Source organism: Carcharodon carcharias, chromosome 10, assembly GCF_017639515.1.
Source record: "Carcharodon carcharias isolate sCarCar2 chromosome 10, sCarCar2.pri, whole genome shotgun sequence".
Taxonomy (NCBI): domain Eukaryota; kingdom Metazoa; phylum Chordata; class Chondrichthyes; order Lamniformes; family Lamnidae; genus Carcharodon; species Carcharodon carcharias.
In genome coordinates, this window is record NC_054476.1 from 75,681,613 (window position 1) to 75,702,132 (window position 20,520).

Genomic DNA, 20,520 nt, shown 5'->3' on the forward strand with positions numbered 1-20,520 from the left:
AGCAAACAGGAGTCAGGTCAACAAAAGCACGGTACACCTTGTGCCATCTGCAGTTTTTTTTTAATTCATTCATGGGTGCCAATATCATTTATTCCCACACCTCATTTCCCTCGAGGTGGTGGTGGTGTGTTGCCTTCTTGAATATGACAGAGTGGCTGGATGGGCCATTTCAGAGGGCTGCTAAGCATCAACCATATTGCTGCGAGTCTGGAGTCGTATGTAGGCAAAACCAGGTAGAGATGGAAAGGTTTAGGGCCACCCAGTAGTTTAACCATCACAGATACTAGATTTTTATTCCAAATTTTTTTTTTTTTAATTAACTGAATTTAAATTCCCTAGCTGCTATAGTGGGATTTGAACTCATGTCTTTAGATCATCAGCCCAGACTTCAAGATTACTACTCTAGTAACATAGGCGCTATGCTACTGTACTCCTAAACATGCAGTTTGCCTGGCAAATGTTTGGCTTTGGATTTTTTATTCATATAACTCTGAATGCTGGACTCAGGGTCATATCATCAGTTGCAAACAACACCTTAAAATAATCCGATACCACTACATAAGATGCATTCACATGGCCCGGTAGTGCTGGTGAAGCAGGAATTGAAACTTCATGCTGACACTAAACTTAAGAGTTGTAGCTTGAGCATCAAGGTCAAGTGAAGCAAGACTAATCCTCACCTTTCTTCAGCTCTTCTGTTAACTCAAGTCCCAGTTCCAGAGTTAAGGTTACATTTACCTCCAGGGGCAGTGCAGTATCAAAGCGCAATAACACTACAGTTACCATGGATGCACGTACCTTGAAGCTGTGTGCAGCTGAAACTTTACAAAGTCTAACCGTGAGAAGAATTGGTGTCACCAATTTTGCTTTCTAACCCTATTGCTTTCCATCAAGATTGAGACCTCCTGTTTCTGGCCGACTGCTTCAACCCATTAAGGGCAGCCTGAAAGGATTCAGCACCAAAATTGTCCAACTGTCTACACTGCCCCCACCCACCCCCCAAGCCCCCACCACACCCAAGCACCCCCCAACCCCCAAGCCTCACTATATTCAAAGAAATAGATGAAAGTTCATTATTGCCAGAGGGTATTTTGTAGATTTGATGAGATATCTGTATAATTTACTTGATCTCAGCAAGGACTAAAGGAGTGGGGCGCTTGGACACAGTGCCAGTGAAGGTGTGGGCAGTATCAGCCAGCATACCTGCTCCTAATCATTGTGCAGTATCTCTGCTGTAATGTGTGTCTATGTGGACGTCAGATGAGGACATGGTCAAGTGCAGCAATGCTACCAGCTACAGTCAAAGGCAATGGAGATTCTTGCTGTCCGCCCTCAAAAGTAAAGAGCACTCACTGGATAAAGCTACAGAAAGGGCAACTGGAGTCCCTGAGGAAATGCCCTGAAACACTGGAAGTGGAGGAATTAAACTATGAACTGACAGGAATTTACCAAGTGGTTACAAGCAGGTGGAAACATAGCCGGGTGTGGGCTGTTTGACTGAAAAACAACATTAAAAGTTTAATTCTTCAATAACATTGATGCTTCTTAGTCATAACCTACCGTACAACCACCTACCATCCAAGACTGGTCAGGTTCTGGGTATAATAATACACTAAAGTTTGGCATAACTGCAATGTACACTGGTAAATCTACAGGCCCAATTATAGGAACTGACAACCTAAAACTTCACCTACCTTGTCCTCCGACCACATGCAGAATACCAAAAAAAGCTCCAGAGACGTGTTTGACAAGAGTTTATTTAAAAGGTGTAACCAAATTGTGCAAAGTATTTCATCTTGGGCAAGACAGCCATTTCCTGCTGACCTCGTTGACCCCTCAGGATCTTCCCAAGCAGAACTTCTTTAAATCAGCTTCAAGAAAGTACAGCAATCAAAACCATATTAATTTTTGAAAGCATACAACAGAATAAAGAATACCTACAGCACAGGTGGCAGCTATTTGGCCCATTGTGTCCATGCTGCCTCTCTGCAAGAGCAACTCAGCCGGTCCCACTCCCCTGCCCTTTCCCTGCAGCCCTGAAATTCTTTTCCCTTCAGGTGCTTACCCAGATCCCTTTTGAAAGACAAAGTTTTATCTGCCTCTGCCACTTTTTCAGGTAATGCACTCCAGATTGTAGCCACTCACTGCATAGATTCCTCGCTCATGTTGCCTTTGGCTCTTCTGCCAATTGCTTTTAAATCAGTGTCCTCCGGTTCTTGACCATTCCACTAATGGGAATAGTTTCTCCCTATCTACTCTTCCCAGACCCTTCATGATTTTGAACATCTCTATCAAATCTCCTCTCAACCTTCCCTTCTCCAAGAAAAACAGCCCCAGCTTCTCCAAGTTATCCACGTAACTGAAGTTCCTCATTCCTGGAACCGTTCTCTTAAATCTTTTCTGCACTCTCTAATGCCTCCACATCCTTCCTAAAGTGTAGCACCCAGAATTGGATGCAATACTCCAGATGAGGCCAAACCAGTGTTATGTAAAATTTCAACATAACTTCCTTGCTTTTGTACTCCATGCCTCTATTTATAAAGCCCAGCATCCTGTATGGCTTTTTAACCGCTTTATCAACGTGTTTCAACAAATTGTTCACATATACATCTTAGTATCTCTGTTCCTGCAACATATTTAGAACTGTATCATTTTATATTGCCTTCCCTCACTCTTCCTATCAAAATGAATCAATTCACAGTTCTCCACATTAAATTGCATTAGCCACGTTTCCGAATCTGCACAGTTTCACCTAAGCAGCAGCTACCGCTATACAACATACTCCCTGATGCACTTGCAGCAAAACCATGGGAGCTCCACTAAGCCTAATTTTTTTTTTTAATTTAAAAGCCTTACCAGTATGTGTTACAGCCAATGACTCAATAGCTGCTGCACCATAGTGCCGTACTCCTAAACATGGGGATGGCAAGACTGAACCTTATTCTCAAGTCATCTGGGTTCTGCTATTCCCTGAAAAGTCAAGTTCATTTGTCGTATGTTGGGTCTAAATGGAAGAAGCCTCCTCCACAACAGACACACAGTTCTCCCACCATCAACTCCGCTCTCACACACAAACCTGTTATCCTCCAGAGACCCAATGGTACTAGAATGCCAAGTCTTTAATAGTCCCTCAGGCTACCTTCAGATCCCTGGTGCCTAGGACTAACAGCACCAATAGACAAGGGATTACCAACAGGCCAAAATGACTGATCTCCATTTGAGTGACACTCCCTCAATATTGCAAATATAGATATTAGTTAAAATCTTGCTTCAGGCAGGCACTTCCTGTCAACAAATGTTATTTCCTGTTGTCATGTTCTTGGTCATGCTTTCCTACTGAGGACTACTGTGGAAAATTGCTACAAGCAACATTTTCCATTCAATTTTTCTGTCAACTGTTACAATGAGATGCATGGCTCTGCACACTAGGTGGCTCTGCAAAGCAAATTTCAGGAAGTATTTATGATAGCCCATAGAAAAATATAATCGTTACCTGCCCATGGGCAATTTACTATCTTAACAAAATTTCTGACAGGTTAGCAGAGAACCTGGCTGAGAACTACACAAGTTGAAATGCAGCTTCCCACCCCCCACCTCATTCTTTCACAAAATCTCAGCAAAACTGGTTTCAATTGCCATTCCCTCCTTTATTACTAGTTCCCTCCTACTTTTATTGTCCTTGGGGGCATCCTACACAATGCCTTTGACCTGGTTTCTTTGAACTTAAAACAATAAACCTACACTGCAACAGTGACACTTCAAAAATATTTCATTCACTTAAGTGATTTGGGACAACGTGTGGTTACAAAAGATGCTACATAAATGCAATTCCTTTTTTCTTCATTCATGGGATGTGGGTGTCGCTGGCTAGGCCAGCATTTATTGCCCATCCCTAATTACCCTTGAGAAGGTGGTGGTGAGCTGCCTTCTTGAACCACTGTTGTCCATGTGGTGCAGGTACACGCACAGTGCTGTTAGGGAGGGAGTTCCAGGATTATGACCCAGTGACAGTGAAGGACAGTGACAGTGATATATTTCCAAGTCAGGACGGTGAGTGACTTGGAGGGGAACCTCTTTCTAAATGAGCTGAGGGCTGAAGCTTAATACAGATCAGTTCATATGAAATCAGTACTTTTCTTCAGAAATGTTGCCAGCAGCAACATGTGCTTCACTTTGACACGATTCCCACACAGGCCCACTCAGTGTTTGTTTTTCTCTCGCACAACCTTGAGGCACGTCAGTATGGGAATTACACATCCTTCTTTCCATACAATAGTTTCAGGAGAATTTTTTTTACATTCATAAGGGTGATCCCCGCTGGCCAACAGAACATTTTTTAAATTGTTGGGCACCCAGTGCCCTATTAAGTACTCCCAGTGGAGGTACAACATGGAATAGATATGGATAAAGTGCCCTCTACTCTGCTTTAATAAAATCCCTGAGCTACACAATCACAAGCAATTCCAACTGAAGCAAAACAAAAATTTCATTTCCTGCATTCACCATTTTTGAAGCTTAGAAACACAAGTCTGTCTGTAATGAGTTGCCTTTGACACATGCCAACTGGCTGGTAACTGGGAAATTCAATTCATATCATTGACATAGTGTGTTGGAAAACAGAGGCTCATCACATTAGCCTAAGCTGGGGCTTTAATGCAGGTCCCAGCTGAAAGGGCAGTGTTCTAATAACTTAATTGGACCACCTCAACTCTTACCAAAAGGACAGCTTTCTGTCAAACTGGGTCAGTTAATTCTCTCAGCTACGGATTTTTGTATCTAAAAGCTCAATAACTTTATGGTTAAATATTAATGCTTCATGGAGGGTTAACTAAGGAAAAAGGCATGTGGAACATCCAAAGGGGGAGTGAGTACATTGGACCAATCCCCTCCCCTATTCCTGCAGAGGGCAATGCAAAGCTATATGAATGATCAGCATGCACTTCGTTCACTGAAATTCTATGAAGTTCTCTCTCTGCTCTCATTTCCACGAATAGTAAAGAGTGCAGGTATATCCATCCTCCCACCCACCCCCTTCAAACTCCATCCTGTACAATAACAGGTCCCTCCCCTTGGAGAAAAGCCATGCCCTTGTTCAGTGCCTCTCCTCATCTTTTTGCTGCTAAGCAGAGCCTACCGAGGGGAAGGAGAGTTTGATTGTCCAGGAGCCAGAGTTGAAAGCATGTGTTTGGAGAAAGGGGTAGTAGGGGGCTTACTGTTCGCAGTGTCTGCCACCGAAGATCACTACAGCTTTTTATAGAACCCCCTATCCCCTGCTGACTCCAGTTCTTCCAATGAAAGAAAGTATTCAGTGCACCACCCTCATAGCTAACTACACTGGGAATGACTCCTTCCATCCACTATTTGTCTCTGTAAATAAGTGTGAGTGCAAGAGCTGTCCTTCTCCATTTTGCTGATGCTACGGCACTCAGTAGCACTTTTCCTCCTAACCTCTTTTCTGCAAAAGTAAAATCCTGCTGATGCAGGAAATCTGAAATGAAAACAGAAAATGCTGGAAATACTCAGCAAGTCAGGCAGCAATAACCAGGATTTTTGGGATTTGGGAGTATCAAATGTTTCTTTCAACATTTATGGGAGCAACATGCTAATATGGAAACAGCAGAGGAACTAAACAAATAGTGTCTGTCTTCAGAGGAAAATACAAAAAACCTCCCAAAAATAATGGAGAAACAAAGGACTACTGCAAACAAGGAAGATATTAATATTAGTTAAAAAAGAGTATTAGAGAAATTATTGGGACTGAAAATAGATAAATCCCCTGGGCTTGATTATCTACATCCGAGTGTTGAAAGAGGTGGCTGCAGAGACAATAGATGCTCAGTGATTATCTTTCAAAATGTTATAGGCTCTGAATGGCTCCTGCTGATGCAAGTGGCAAATGCAGCCCCACTATTTAAGAAAGGAGGGCGAGGGAAAGTGGAGAACTACAGAAATGTTGGCCTGACATCAGCTGCAAGGAAAATGCTAGAATCTATAATAAAGGAAGTGATAACAGGACACTTAGAAAATAATGGTAAGATTGGGCAGAGTCAACATGGACTTATGAAAGGGGAATCATGTTTAACAAACCTGTTAGGAGTTTTCTTTGGATGTGACTAGCAGAATAGACAAGGGGGAAACCAGTGGATGTGGTATATTTAGATTTTCAGAAAGCTTTTAATAAGGTTCCATGCGTACTGAACTTACACAAGAGGTTAGTAAAAAAAGAGAACATGGGGTATGGGGTAATACACTGACATGAATTAAGAACTGGTTAACAGACAGAAAACAGTAGGAATAAATGGGTCATTTTCAGGTTGGCAGGCTGTGACTACAGCAAGGATCAGTGCTTGGGCCCCAGCTATTCACAATCTATATCATTGATTTGAATGTGGGGATTAAATGTAATATTTCCAAGTTTGCAGTTGAGACAAAACTAGGTGGAAATGAGAGTTGTGGGGCGGATGCAGACACTTCAAGGGGATTTGGAGAAGCTAAGCAAGTGGGCAAAAATTTGGCAGATGGAATACAATGTGGAGAAATGGGAGTTTATCCACTTTGGTAGGAAGAACAGAAAGGCAGAGTATTTCTTAAATGTACAGGGGCTGGGAAGTGTTGAACTTCAAAGGGGCCTGGGTATCCTTGTTCATGAGTCACTGAAAGCTAACATGCAGGTACAACAAACAATTAAGGCAAATGGTACGTTGGCCTTTATTACAAGAGGATTTGAGTATAGGAGTAAAGATGTCTTACTGCAATTACATAGAGCCTTGGTGAGACCGCACCTGCGCTGTTATGGTCTCCTCACTGAAGGCAAGATAAACTGGGATGGGGGAATTGTCCTATGAGGAAAGATTAAATAGACTGGGCTTTTATTCTCTGGCGCTTAGAAGAATGAAAGGTGATCTCATTCAAACATACATAATTCTTAGAGGTCAACAGGGTAGACACAAGATGATGTTTCTCCCGGTTGGAGAGTCTAAAACAGAGTCTCAAAATAAGGGACAGGCCATTTAGGACTGAAATGAGGAGGAATTTCTTCAATCAGGGGCTGGTGAATCTTTGGAATTCTCTACCCCGGAAGGATGTGGAGGCTCAGTCATTGAGTATGTTCAAGACTGAGATCGATATTAAAAACATCAAGGGATACAGGGATAGCGCAGGAAAACGGTGTTGAAGTAGTTGATCGGCCATGATCTCATTAAATGGCCGAGTGGGCTAAGAGTTGAATGGCCTACTCCTGCTCCTATTTATGTTCTTATATTAATATAAAAGGAGCATGAAGTTTACTTTCCATTTAATAGGCTATTACTAATGTTTTTATCTCCATACTTAGAATTCCATGTGTACTGAATTACACCTGTATTGAATATTTGAATATCAACATTTTTATTTCATTATATGATCTAGCCACAGATAGGACTGCTACATCTCCATAACTTAAAGGGTAACAGGTTTGGATTCCTTCTTTCCCAACAACTGTTGTATTCCTTCGAAGTCACAGACTTGAAGATTGCTCCCATATGTGAACAATCTACACCCTCTCTCCCAGACTCTGCCAGAAGGCAAGAAAACGCTATTGCTGTCTCATCTCTACCATTCTCTCCATCCCTGCTGTCACTTTATTTTGTCTTTCTCCATTTTGCTGATACTACTGCACTCACTCAGTGTTTCACCTTCCTCCTAACCTCTTCTCTGCAAAAGCAAAATACCGCAGATGCCGGAAATCTGAAATGAAAGTAGAAAATGCTGGCAATACTCAGCAGGTCTGGCAGCACCTGTGGAGAGAGAAACAGAGTTAAAGTTTCAGGTTGGTAACCTTTCCGTCTGAACCCTATATCACTTTTTTTTTTAACATCTCTTGCCCATTCTCAATTACCCTTGAACCACTCAAACTATTTGTTTTCCAGGGGCTTAAAACTGGTATTAATTACTTACTTTAGTCTATCCTTCTACCTGCAATCATCAAGCTCTTAAAGTTTAAGTCTAATATTACCCAATCATGACTTCATGATAAATGACAAGTAAAAAAAAGTTTACAGTAAAAACAAACTCAAACCACAACACATCCAGATTCAGGACATCCAAGACATAAACATCCATGTGCAGTTACCATGTTCAAGAAATGGGTCAACAATTTGCATTTACATATAGAGCCTTTAATATACAAAACATTCCAAGCTGCTTCACAAGAACGTTATCAGGCAAAACTGAAAGTCATGTAAGGGCAGGTGACCAAAAGCCTGGCTGTCAGGAGTGTCCTAATGGGAGTGTGTGTGTGGTGGAGAGGCAGAGGGGTTAGGGAAAAAATTCCAGCAGGTAGGGCCCAGGCAGCTGGGTCTCTATTTTAAGACTTGGTTTCCAACAGCCTGACAACAAAACGGGAGGTCACACAGTAAATGGAAGAGAGGAGCACAACTAGGTCGCTGCATATACACCATAGAACCAATTTATTTCCCTTTGCTCCAGGATTTCCAGGAGACCAGTGGAACCTCTGGAAAAATGTCAGAGGCATGATTCCCTGGTTCTCCACCACTCCTGGGGGTTCCATACCTGCTTTGTAAGGGGCAGATCTTCCTCCAGACCCTTACAGGCAAATGCTAATGAGCGAGACTTAGTCAGGGGCCAAGGCCCCCTACACATGGAGCTTCCAATTCATTGGCTTAATAGTTCAGTGAGGCAAGGTGTACCAGATGTGCAGAAATGGGCCCCATCAAGGTACCATGCTAAAACAGAAGATTGTCTTTTAATATTGTTTTCCCCACACTGATTACCTGAGGTAGGCAGGACTTGGGGACCACCTATTATGACCAATGCAGTTGGTAAAGCGGAGTTATTTAAAAATCCCAGAGGGAAACTTTAAACAACTGTCATAACCTATAAAAGCGTTATGTTTGAGGTGCAACCTTAAATTCAGGAATCAGGCCATCAGTTTAAGGCCTTACATTAAAACTAGTTTGAAAAATTCTTTTAACAATAACGCGCGCACACACGCACACGGCTTCAAATTACTACTATCATAACTTTTAGCAAATTCCCAAACTAATCTCCATTAAGGCAACAGCAACCCATAGACTTAACCAGAAACCAGGCAAAGCATTTTCACTTCACAAATTCAAACTGAGGTTCTTTTCACTGTGGAGCCAGGTGGAGGCTTGCAGCTGCCTTTTGATCTTACATTGTCTCTGCCTGCAAACCCGAAAACTACTGAAGTTATACCTACCACCACTGATTGTCTCACCAGCCTCTTTGAACTTTACCTTTTAACAATGAAACCCCATTCATTATATTACTAATAAAATTCGTACAAACACATGGCTTGGTAGCTGCTAGAAAAGGTGTCAAGTTTTCACCCCACTTCTTAAATGCTCTACTCAAAAAAATACGAATGCACACTCTCTCTCATATCAAAGCACCCAGACAAGCTGGCTTTAATCTAATTAAGACACACCAGCAGACTAAACCTCTATTTTAAAAGAAAAATATTTTCCAAAATATTATATACATTAATAGTTTCATGACCGGACCCAATGACAGACAGGGTTCCAGCTGCATAAGGTGTGCAAATGCCAGAGTTGAGCGTCTAGTGATTTGTCTGCCAGGTCTAATCTGGTGCCCGAGTGGCCCCTCAAACTCTGGCAGCACCAGAGCTGGACAGCACTAGCAGGTGCAATCCCAGTATAACCTCCAAGATCACATCCTGAGCAACTTCAATCTCTGCGTATTAAGGAAAGGTGGGGGTGGAAAGTTGTAACCATCACAGGGATAGCTACTGGAGAGGTGAAAGGCTTAGAGGGAGGAAACTAATTAGGCAAACATGTCCTTCCAGGTGGGGCAGTTCCCCAGGTGACCAGCTAAAAAGCTGCACGAGTAAAATAGGAATAGATTACCCATCTTCTCCTTGTCAAAGAAACACACCTTAGAATAGTCAACAAAGGGGGGAGTACAGAGGACAGGATGGGTTGGGAAGGACGAAAGGAGAGAGGGACAGCAAGGGGTGAAAAGAGGGATGAAAAATCAAGCTGCTCCTTCATGGGCGTGCCAATACACACACTGCAAGCAAAGCCTGAAGCTATTATACTGATTCAAGCTGGGCTCTGTTAATGAAAATCCCAACACATTCATTCAAACTCAAATCGCACATTCACAGCATGAATTGCTGAAATGCTTCAGGAAGTGTTAAGATCAAACTCCAAGCCAAATTCCCCAAACTATTCAAAAGGGGAAAAGCTGCTAGAGGTGTATTTTGGGCTGTTCCATTTTAAGGCTTTTCCTCTTTGCCTACCACTTCATTTGTTTGCTCTAGTTCTTCCAGATATAGAGCCAAATGCAAACAAACTGAACACAAATAGACAGGAATGACGCAAGGAGCCACATCTGTAAAAAAGAAATGCAAAGTTACACCAGCTCATGGAAGCATTTTCCTCCAGCCTCACTGTACCCTGCCCAAAAACTGTTCCAGCCACACGTTACCCTGCCCAAAAGCTGCTCCAGCCACACGTTACCCTGCCCAAAAGCTGTTCCAGCCACACGTTACCCTGCCCAAAAGCTGCTCCAGCCACACGTTACCCTGCCCAAAAGCTGCTCCAGCCACACGTTACCCTGCCCAAAAGCTGCTCCAGCCACACGTTACCCTGCCCAAAAGCTGCTCCAGCCACACGTTACCCTGCCCAAAAGCTGCTCCAGCCACACGTTACCCTGCCCAAAAGCTGCTCCAGCCACACGTTACCCTGCCCAAAAGCTGCTCCAGCCACACGTTACCCTGCCCAAAAGCTGCTCCAGCCACACGTTACCCTGCCCAAAAGCTGCTCCAGCCACACGTTACCCTGCCCAAAAGCTGCTCCAGCCACACGTTACCCTGCCCAAAAGCTGCTCCAGCCACACGTTACCCTGCCCAAAAGCTGCTCCAGCCACACGTTACCCTGCCCAAAAGCTGCTCCAGCACTACAGGAACACTGTACCCTGCCCAAAAACTGCTCCAAACCTTCACCAATTTATGCTGTGAAAACGCTCCTCCAACCTCTCACCATGTACTTGCAAAGCACCACTCCAGCCCCACACCAACACCAAATGTCTGTTTACGGCGACTGTCAAAGAAAGATGTCATTTTTTTCTTAAAACCGATTCATGTTCTAATGTAGTTACATGACAGTCAGCAAAGCTCTAAAACATTCTTCGATTTTTTTTCTTGTCTTTGCTGCTATTAGAGTAATGGTCTTGTTTAAACAGTGAGTCCAATGACTTCCTCAATTTAACTGATTTGAGGAGTTAATGAAGCTGACTGCATGCTAGAGATGAGCTAATATCAGCAGATGCAGTTGTTAACTCAGGGGCTTTCGGTAATTGTCCATCTCTCTTCCTCCCTTCATATGCTAAAGCTCCGAGGTCATTTCTAAAAGTCCATGTTACAATTTCACTTGCTGCCAGTGCTTCTTGGAAAATTATGGGCCTGTTGCCAATGATTTTCTACTTCCATAATTGATGAAAAATCCAGGCAGAATGCTTGTGAATTGCAAATACATGTTGGTGATGAGCAAGGTGGGTAACTCGTCTCCTCCTGGGCTTGAAATTTATACTTTTCCTTAATCATTGCCTTCCCTTGCTGGTCTTGCCTAAAAGGCACATCCTCAGTGTTAGTAACTGCACACTTGGAAAGGATCTCCCAGGAATAAATCCCCATCAACCTCCCTCTTCCACCACATCCCATAGGTCAATGCTCAACCTTCTTCCAGCATTGCCCCGGTGTCCCATTACTTTAGAGTGGTATGTTGTTTCCAATGCAGAATGTCACCCAATGGTATTTTTAGTTCATGCATGTGATATGGGCATAGCTGGCAAGACCAGCATCAATTGCCCATCCCTAAATGCCCTTGAGAGGGTGAGTTGCCATCTTGAACCACTGCGGTTTGTGTAGTGAACCCATTGTGCTGCTCAATAGGGAGTTCCAGAACGTTGACTCGGCCACTCTAATGAACGATAATATAGTTCCAAGTCAGGATGGTGAGACTCTTGGAGGTGAGTTTACAGGTGGTGGTGTCCCCATGCAATCACTGCTCTTGTATTTCTATGCAGTAGGAGTCACAGGCTTGAAAGATGCCAACGAAGGAGCCTTGGTGAGTTGCTGCACAGCATCTTTTAAATGGTACATAGCATAGCTACAGTGTGCCAGTGAGAATGCCTATTTGGTTATAAGAACATAAAAAAAGAGCTGGAATAGACCATTTGGCCATTCAAGCCTGCTCTGCCATTCCATAAGATCATGGCTGATCTTCTACCTCAACTCCACCTTCTGACACTAACCTATGTCCCTCAGGTCCCTTAGTGCCCAAAAACCTATCAACCTCGGTCTTGAATATACTCAATGACTGAGCATCTCTCTGAGGTTCACATTTTGAGTGAAGAAACTTCTCACCTCAGTCCTAAATGATCAACCCCTTATTGAGATTGCGACCCCGTATTCTAACTCCCCCACCTGGGGGGATACATTTTTCAGGGTTTCCCTTTTTAAATGTTATACTTTTCAATGAGATCGCTTCTCATAGTTCTAAACTCCAAGGACCATAAGCCTAGACTATACAATCTCTCCTCCGAGGATAATCCCCTCATCCCAGGAACCAGTCTGGTGAATCTTTATAACACTCCTTCGAAGGCAAAAACATCCTTCCTCAAGTCAAGGGACCAAAACTGCACACGATTCCAGGAGCGGTCTCACTACAATTATACAGGGAATTGGTAAGACTTCTTTATTCTTATACTCTAGTAGCTTTGTAACAAAGGCTAGCCTTCTATTTGCCTTCCAAACTGCTTGCATGTTATCTTTGAGATTCATTACAAGGCCACCCAGGTCCATCTGAATGCAAACATTTTCCAGACATTTAAGCAGATATTTCATTATGCTCAGCAAAAAATTTATACTGGTCAAAAAGGAGGACTTGATGAGAAAGATAAACCACCCATGGTTAACAAAAGCTGGTCAAGGAGAGTAGCCAATCAAAAACTAAGGCATACATAGTGGCGAAAAGTAGTGGTAGGCCAGAGGATTTGGAGTTTTTTTTTTTAGGAACCAGAGCGGATGACTAAAAAACTAAAAATGAGGGAGAAGATTGATTATGAAAGTAAATTGGCAAAAAATATAAAAATAAACAGCAAGCACTTCTACGGGTATATAAAAGGAAAAGGGCGAAAGTGAGCATGAGAGCCTTAGAGGATGAGACTGGAGAATTGATAATGGGGGACGGGGAAAGGGCAGATAATTTAAACCAATATTTTGCATCAGTCTTCAAGGTGGAGGACACTATAAACATCCAAAGATATCAGATAAGTAAGGAACTAATGGGAGGAAAGATCTTGTAACAGTCTCTATCAGGAAGGAAAAAGTATTTGACAAACTAGTGGGACTAATGGCAGACAAGTCACCAGGACCTTGATTGTCACATCCAAGGGTTTTAAAGGAACAGGCTGCAGAGATAATGGAGGCATTGGTCAAAATATTCCAGAACCCACTGGATTCCGGGAGGGTCCCAGTAGATTGGAAAACTGCTAATGTGATGCCCCTGTTCAAGAATGGAGGGAGACACAAAGTAGGAAACTGTAGGCCAGTCAGTTTAACATCCGTCATTGGGAAAATGCTAGTCCATTATTAAGGAAGAAATAGCAGGACATGTAGAAAAGCTTAATGCAATCAAACAAAGTCAACATGGTTTTGTGAAAGGAAATCATGTTTGACAAATTTGCTAGCTTTCTTTTGAGGCTATAACAAGCAGAGTTGATAAAGGGGAACCAGTAGATGTAGTGTATTTGGATTCCCAGAAGGCATTCAATAAGGTGGCACATAAAAGATAATTGCACAAGATAGGAGCTCATGGTATTGGGGTAATGTATCAGCATGGATTGAGGATTGGTTAACACACAGAAGACAGAGTCAGGATTAATGGGTCCTTTTCAGGTTGGAAAGACGTAACCATTGGAGCGTCACAAGGATCAGTCCTAGGACCTCAATTATTTACTATCCATTAATGACTTGGAGGAGGGGGCAGACTGTAATGTATCCAAATTCACTGACAATACAAAAATAGGTGAGAGGGCATGCTGTGGTGAGGACATAAGGAATCTGCAAGGGGAAACAGATAGGTTGAGTGGGTGGGCAAAACTAGGCAGATGGAGTTTAATGTAGGAAAGAGAGAGGTCATGCACTTTGGTAGGAAGAATCAAAAGGCAGATTATTTAAGTGGAGAGAGGCTCCAAAAAAGTACAGCAAAGGGTGTTCTTATGCATGAAACACAAAAAGTTAGCATGCAGGTGCAGCAAGTAATTAAGGCAGCAAATGGAATTTTGGCCTGTATTGCTAGGGGGTTGGAGTTTAAAAATAGGGAAGCCTTGTTACAACTGTACAGGGTGTTGGTGAGGCCGCACCTGGAGTACTGTGTACGGTACTGCTCCCCGTATTTAAGAAAGGAAATACTGGCATTGGAAGCAGTTTAAAAGAGATTCACTAGGCTGATTCCTGGGATGAAAGAGTTGATTTATCAAGAACGGCTAAACAGGTTAGGCCTTTATTCATTAAAATGAGGGGTGATCTTATTGAAAATTAAGATTCTGATGGGGCTTGACAGGGTAGATCTTGAGATGATGTTTCCACAAGTGGGGGAATCTCGAACTAGGGGACATAGTTACAGAATAAGGGGGCATTCATTTAAAACTGAGATGCAAAGGAATTTCTTCCCTGAGAGTAGTGAATGTCTGGAATTCTCTACCCCAGAGAGTTGTGCAGGCTAGATCACTGAAAGTAGCTAAAGAGGAGGTAGATAGATTTTAGAAATATTGGGGAGTTGAGGGCTATGAGGAGTCGGCACAAAAGAGGAGTTGAGGCTTGGGGCGGATCAGCCATGATCTTATTGAATGGCGGGGCAGACTTGAGGGGCCGAATGGCCTGCTCCTGCTTTTTACGTTATGTTTTCTTACTATTCAAAAAAATTATACTTATATTTTTCCCCCAAAGTGGACAATTTCAGACTTTGCCACATTGTATTTCATCTGCCATGTTCTTGCCCACTCACTCAAGCTGTCTATTTCCCTCTGCAACTTCTTTGTATCCTCATCACTTTCCCAACTAACTTTGCATTTTCAACAAACTTGGGTACATTACACTCGGTCTCCTCGTCTAAATCATTAATTTAGATTGTAACTAGCTGAGAGCTTTGCCCCGAGTGGTGTTGAGCTGCTCAGGTGCCGTTGCAACTGCACTCATCCAAGCAAATGAGCAGTATTCATTACTGGAAATGCTTTGGGGAATCAGGAGATGAGTTACTGTGGAATTCCCAGCTACTGATTTATTCTTGCAGACACACCAGTTATGTGGCTGGTCCAGGGTAACCTCTAGATTTGGTGGGGGCATCAGTGATGGCAATGGTGTTGTATGTCAAGACGAGGCAATTAGATCCTCACTTAATGGAGGTAGTAATTGCCTGGTGCTTGTGTATGATGAATGTTACTTGCCACTTATTAGTCCAAGCTTGAATGCTTTCCAGCTATTGCTGCATTTGGACATGAGGTGGTATCCGAGGAGTCACAAATGGTTCTGAACATTGTGCAATCAGCAACAAACATTCCCACTTCTGGCCTTACGATGGAAGGAAGGTTATTGATGAAACAGCTGAAGATGGTTGGGCCAAGGACATGTTCCTGAGGAACTCCTGCAGTGATGACCTGGAACTGAGGTGACTGACCTCCAAAAACCACAGTTACATTTCTTGCAGAGGTTCTCTTACATAAAAGTGCAAAGATGAGGAGCAACAGGAGAGGCCTGGCTACAAGTTAAAGTACCAGGGTGCGGGGTATGGGATCCAAGCACCAGGTTCAATAGGTGCAAATGGATTCACTAGTAACAGAAAAATAACTTATTTTAAAATTCAGGAACACGTACATGTGAAGATATTGTGGCACTGGAACCCCTCACAGTCAGTTATCTTAACCAGGTTAAAAGCAAAAAACTGCGGATGCTGGAAATCCAAAACAAAAACACTTGGAAAAACTCAGCAGGTCTGGCAGCATCTGCAGAGAGGAGCACAGTTAATGTTTCGAGTCTGAATAACCCTTCAACAGAACTAAGTAAAAATAGATAGAGGGCCAGTGATAGGTGGCGATAGCCAAAAGATGTCATAGACAAAAGGACAAAGGTGTTGAAAGTGGTGATATTATCTAAGGAATGTGCTAATTAAGGGTAGAAAGCAGGACAAGCAAGGTACAGATAGCCCTAGTGGGGGTGGGGTGGGGAGAAGGAATCAAAAAAAAAAGGCTAAAAGAGAGATAAAACAATTGATGGAAATACATTTAAAAATAATAGAAGTAGGTGGGAAAAGAAAAATCTATATAAATTATTGGAAAAAAAAGGGGGTGGGGATGGAGGAGAGAGTTCATGATCTAAAATTGTTGAACTCAATATTCAGTCTGGAAGGATGTAAATTGCCGAGTTGGAAGATGAGGTGCTGTTCCTCCAGTTTGCGTTGAGCTTCACTGGAACATTGCAGCAGGCCAAGGACGGACATGTGGGCATGAGAGCAGGGTGGAGTGTTGAAATGGCAAGCGACAGGGAGGTCTGGGTAATGCTTGGGGACAGACCAAAGGTGTTCTGCAAAGCGGTCACCCAGTCTGTGTTTGGTCTCTGCAATGTAGAGTAAACCGCATTGGGAGCAAAGAATGCAGTGGACTAAATTGAGGGAAGTGCAAGTGAAATGCTGCTTCACTTGAAAGGAGTGTTTGGGCCCTTGGACAGTGAGGAGAGGGGAAGTAAAGGGGCAGGTGTTGTACCTTCTGCGGTTGCATGGGAGGGTACCGTGGGAGGGGGTTGAGGTGTAGGGGATGATGGAGGAGTGGACCAGGGTGTCCCGGAGGGAATGATCCCTGTGGAATGTTGCTTGAGGGGTTCCACACTCAGTCAACTGTTGCCCTTATGCCCACATTTGGACCAAGGCTGTAAAGAGGTCTGAAACTGGGTGGTCCTTGAGGAACCCAAGCTGAGCAGGTTATGCAATACAATGTCAATTCAACTCACTCGCATGGTCAAATTCACTAAGCCCTTCATCCGTCCCTCTCCTCGTAAGGCTGTCACTGAGGATACACTCAAAGCAAAAAAAAAACACTAAAAATAACATTAAACAACTCTGAACTAAAGATTGCTCCACACCCCACACGTTCCAAGGGCCTTACTACTGCAAAAAGAATTTTAAAAGTATTTTTGATGCTCGATTGAATGGAATGAATGTTTCTGGAGCTGCACTGTGGCCTTTGGTCAGGATTCTTTCAGTCAACCAAATTATCCAACACAGATGTTGCTTTATAGACAAACAGAAGGATTAGGAAGGGAAGTGTCAGCAATCTCCCAAAATCAGTCAGCAGAATGCAGAGCGAACTGGGAAACAGTTGGAGCATTCAGGAAAATGTGCTTTCGTGAAAACAAGATGCACAAAATAAAATCTGTATAAAGTGAAAAAAAATTCTACAAATAATTGAATTAGATTTGTGAACTAAAACTAGACGATCATGAAGAATGGATTCAGACTCCATAAAGCAATCACGGAGATCACATCCTATCCGGAAATCACTGCAGGATGATGGATTCCTTCCCCAAGATGACCAAATAATTGCAAAATAATGACATAAGGCACAATATTCACAACACCACTTGAGCATTAATCTGAGAAATATACTATTCTCTCCTCCTCCCATTTCTATCGTTCCCTGGCATCATGTTCACTTACGACTAAAGTCATTTTATCATTTTCTAGATTCCTCTGGAGTTGTTTTATCTATGTGCTAGTTGATGACTCATGCTGACTTTTTTCTCAGATTTTTTTCTACATTTCAATAACCTCTTCCACTCTTTATCCATCTTCCAGCCAACCCAGTGTCATGACTGAATCACTATATCTTGACCTCCCCATGACCGTCAATGGAGAAATTAAAGCACTTGCTTCTTTCCATTCTTCAAAACCAGTGTCTTCACATCACTCAGTTATAACCAACAGTTACCACATTCACTTTTGATAGCTTGTCTTTACAGCTTCTTCATGTAGCAACAATTATGGTCTCACAAGGCCTCACATTATATTCCCACATCTGAAGTTTTTCCAGGATGTTCAGTATTCTCTTGTGCAATTTTTTTAACCTCTCAATGAATCTTAGCTCACTTTAAACCTCAGATCATTTAAAACTTAAATATTCTGTAGGATCTTCCATGCAATCCTGGACAGGATATAAGATTATCTGACAGACATTGCTTCTTCCACTCTCATTCGTCAAGTTCTCTTTTCTTCCCTTCGCTCTTTCTCCTCTAATCTTTCATTTTCCTCTCTTTTGTTAATGATCCTCTGAACTCCGTACCTTTCTGCATTCTCAACATGTCAAGACAAGACCCATCACACAGTTCCCTGCTTTAGCCATTTCCTGCAGAACTGTGGACCATTTTATTTGCTCGGTCTTTCCCTCGCTTCCACAACGCACCATTAACATCACCTAGGTTACCTCATCTCTTTCATTCTTTTCACCTTGCAGTGCTCCAATATAGGATTGATAAGGGGTAGGGCTTTTTAAAATAAAAAATAGTTTGCAAACAAAAAAGGGGAATCAGAGAACCTCCTCCCAGGAACCAGGCCGCAACCTGTTTTAGCTTTCAGCAGCTGGGCAAACCCTCTTGCTGTATCATGGAACACCTGATCACCATGCAGTCAAGACTAGGGTCTCGCTAAGCAGGAAATCAGTAGTGTAAAGCCATATTCTAACCACCCACCAAGCCACAACAAAGTCACAGCAATTTCATTATGATGCTGCCAATGCATGTGTATCTTAGGCTCTAATCACAACTACTGTGACAAGCAAAAGTAATGTGTTCATCTTCATTAAACATCCAGGGTGTTTATCATGTCTACTCTCAACTGCACAGGAAGTGGCAGCCACAACTGTTGTAGTCTCCCACACAGGCAAAAGTACACACAGAACCAAAAAAAAATGTTCCGATGTATCTGATCTGGCCACAGAAGATCAACCAATAGTATGTTCAGAAACATTACATCAAGCAGTTTAAAAAAAGTCTGTAGCTACTTTTCTTGCAGAGGTTCTCTTACATTAAGTGCAAAGGTGAGGAGTAAAGAGAAGAGCCTGGCTACACGTTAAAGAACCAGGGTTTGAGATCCAAGCACTAAGTTCAATTAGGTGCAAGTGGATTCACTGGTAACAGAAAAATATGTTTTAAAATTCAGAAACACGTACATGTGAAGATATTGTGGCACTGGGACCTCTGTCAGTTATCTTAACCAGGTTGCCTTTGTAGATGTCACACAAGCTCCCTAGCACCTACTCTACTTGAATAGATGATGCATCAATCCTCCCATTATCTGTCTTCCATCCAGACCCAAGTATAGAACCAGAAGATCTAACAGCACAGAAGAACGGCATTCAGTTCACTGTGTAGGCCCCACCCCTCAGGAGAGCTGGTCACTCAGTCCCTTTCCCCTCTTTTTCAAATGAATGCCCACAACACTTTCAAAAGTGTCTAAGGATTTGATAATCAGCCACTGACTGTTCGACCTTTCTATGCCCTGGCTATCTTCTCTGTAGGAAAAGAATTTCACAACCTCTTCCTTTGTTCACTTGGAGATCTTAAACTTACGCTCTTTAAGTACCAATTCACCAGCCAAATAGTCTTCCTCTATTTATTTTATCAAAATCCCTCTATTTTGAGCAAGTCTATCAGATCTCCTCTGTTCTAGTGAATAGAGCCCCAGTTTCCCTAGCCACTCAAGTCTCTCATCCCTGGTATCATCTTAGTGAATCTCTTCTGTTCCTTCGCCCTGGCCTGGACATCTTTCCTAAGTGTGGTGCTTAAAACTGGACACAGTATTTTAACTGCGGCCTAGCCAATGATTTGCATAGCTTCAGCATTACCTTGTTACTTTCCTTTGTACGCTTGTACCTTTATTTATAGGGTACCATAAGCTCTGCCGTTTTAAAAAATAATAATTTTACCAACTTGCCCACCCATTTCTGGGGTTTGTGTATCTCTGAACCCCGAAGTCTCATAAATAACCTACTCCTTTTTACAATTACAAAGAAGTGTTAAATCAGGTAGACGTAGAAGATGTTTCCACTTGCAGGAGACACAAGAACTATAGCCATAAATATAAGCTAGCCACTTATAAATCCAATTGGGAATTTAGGAGAAAACTCTTTACCAAGAGAGCCATTAGAATGTGGAACTTGCTACCACAGGGCGTAGTTATGCAGAATAACAGATATATTTAAGGGGAAGCTGGATAAACACACAAGGGAGAAAGGAATAGAAGGATATGTTGATCGAGTTAGATGGAGTGGGAAGAGGCTCATGTGAGTATAAACACAGCATGGACCTGTTGAGACAAATAGCCTGTTCCTGCACTGTGAACACTAATGCTATACAATTTCAACTTTTGCATAGTCCCACCATCTTTGCTGCAACTTCCACATGGCCTCTGCTCACTCCATTAGTCCATT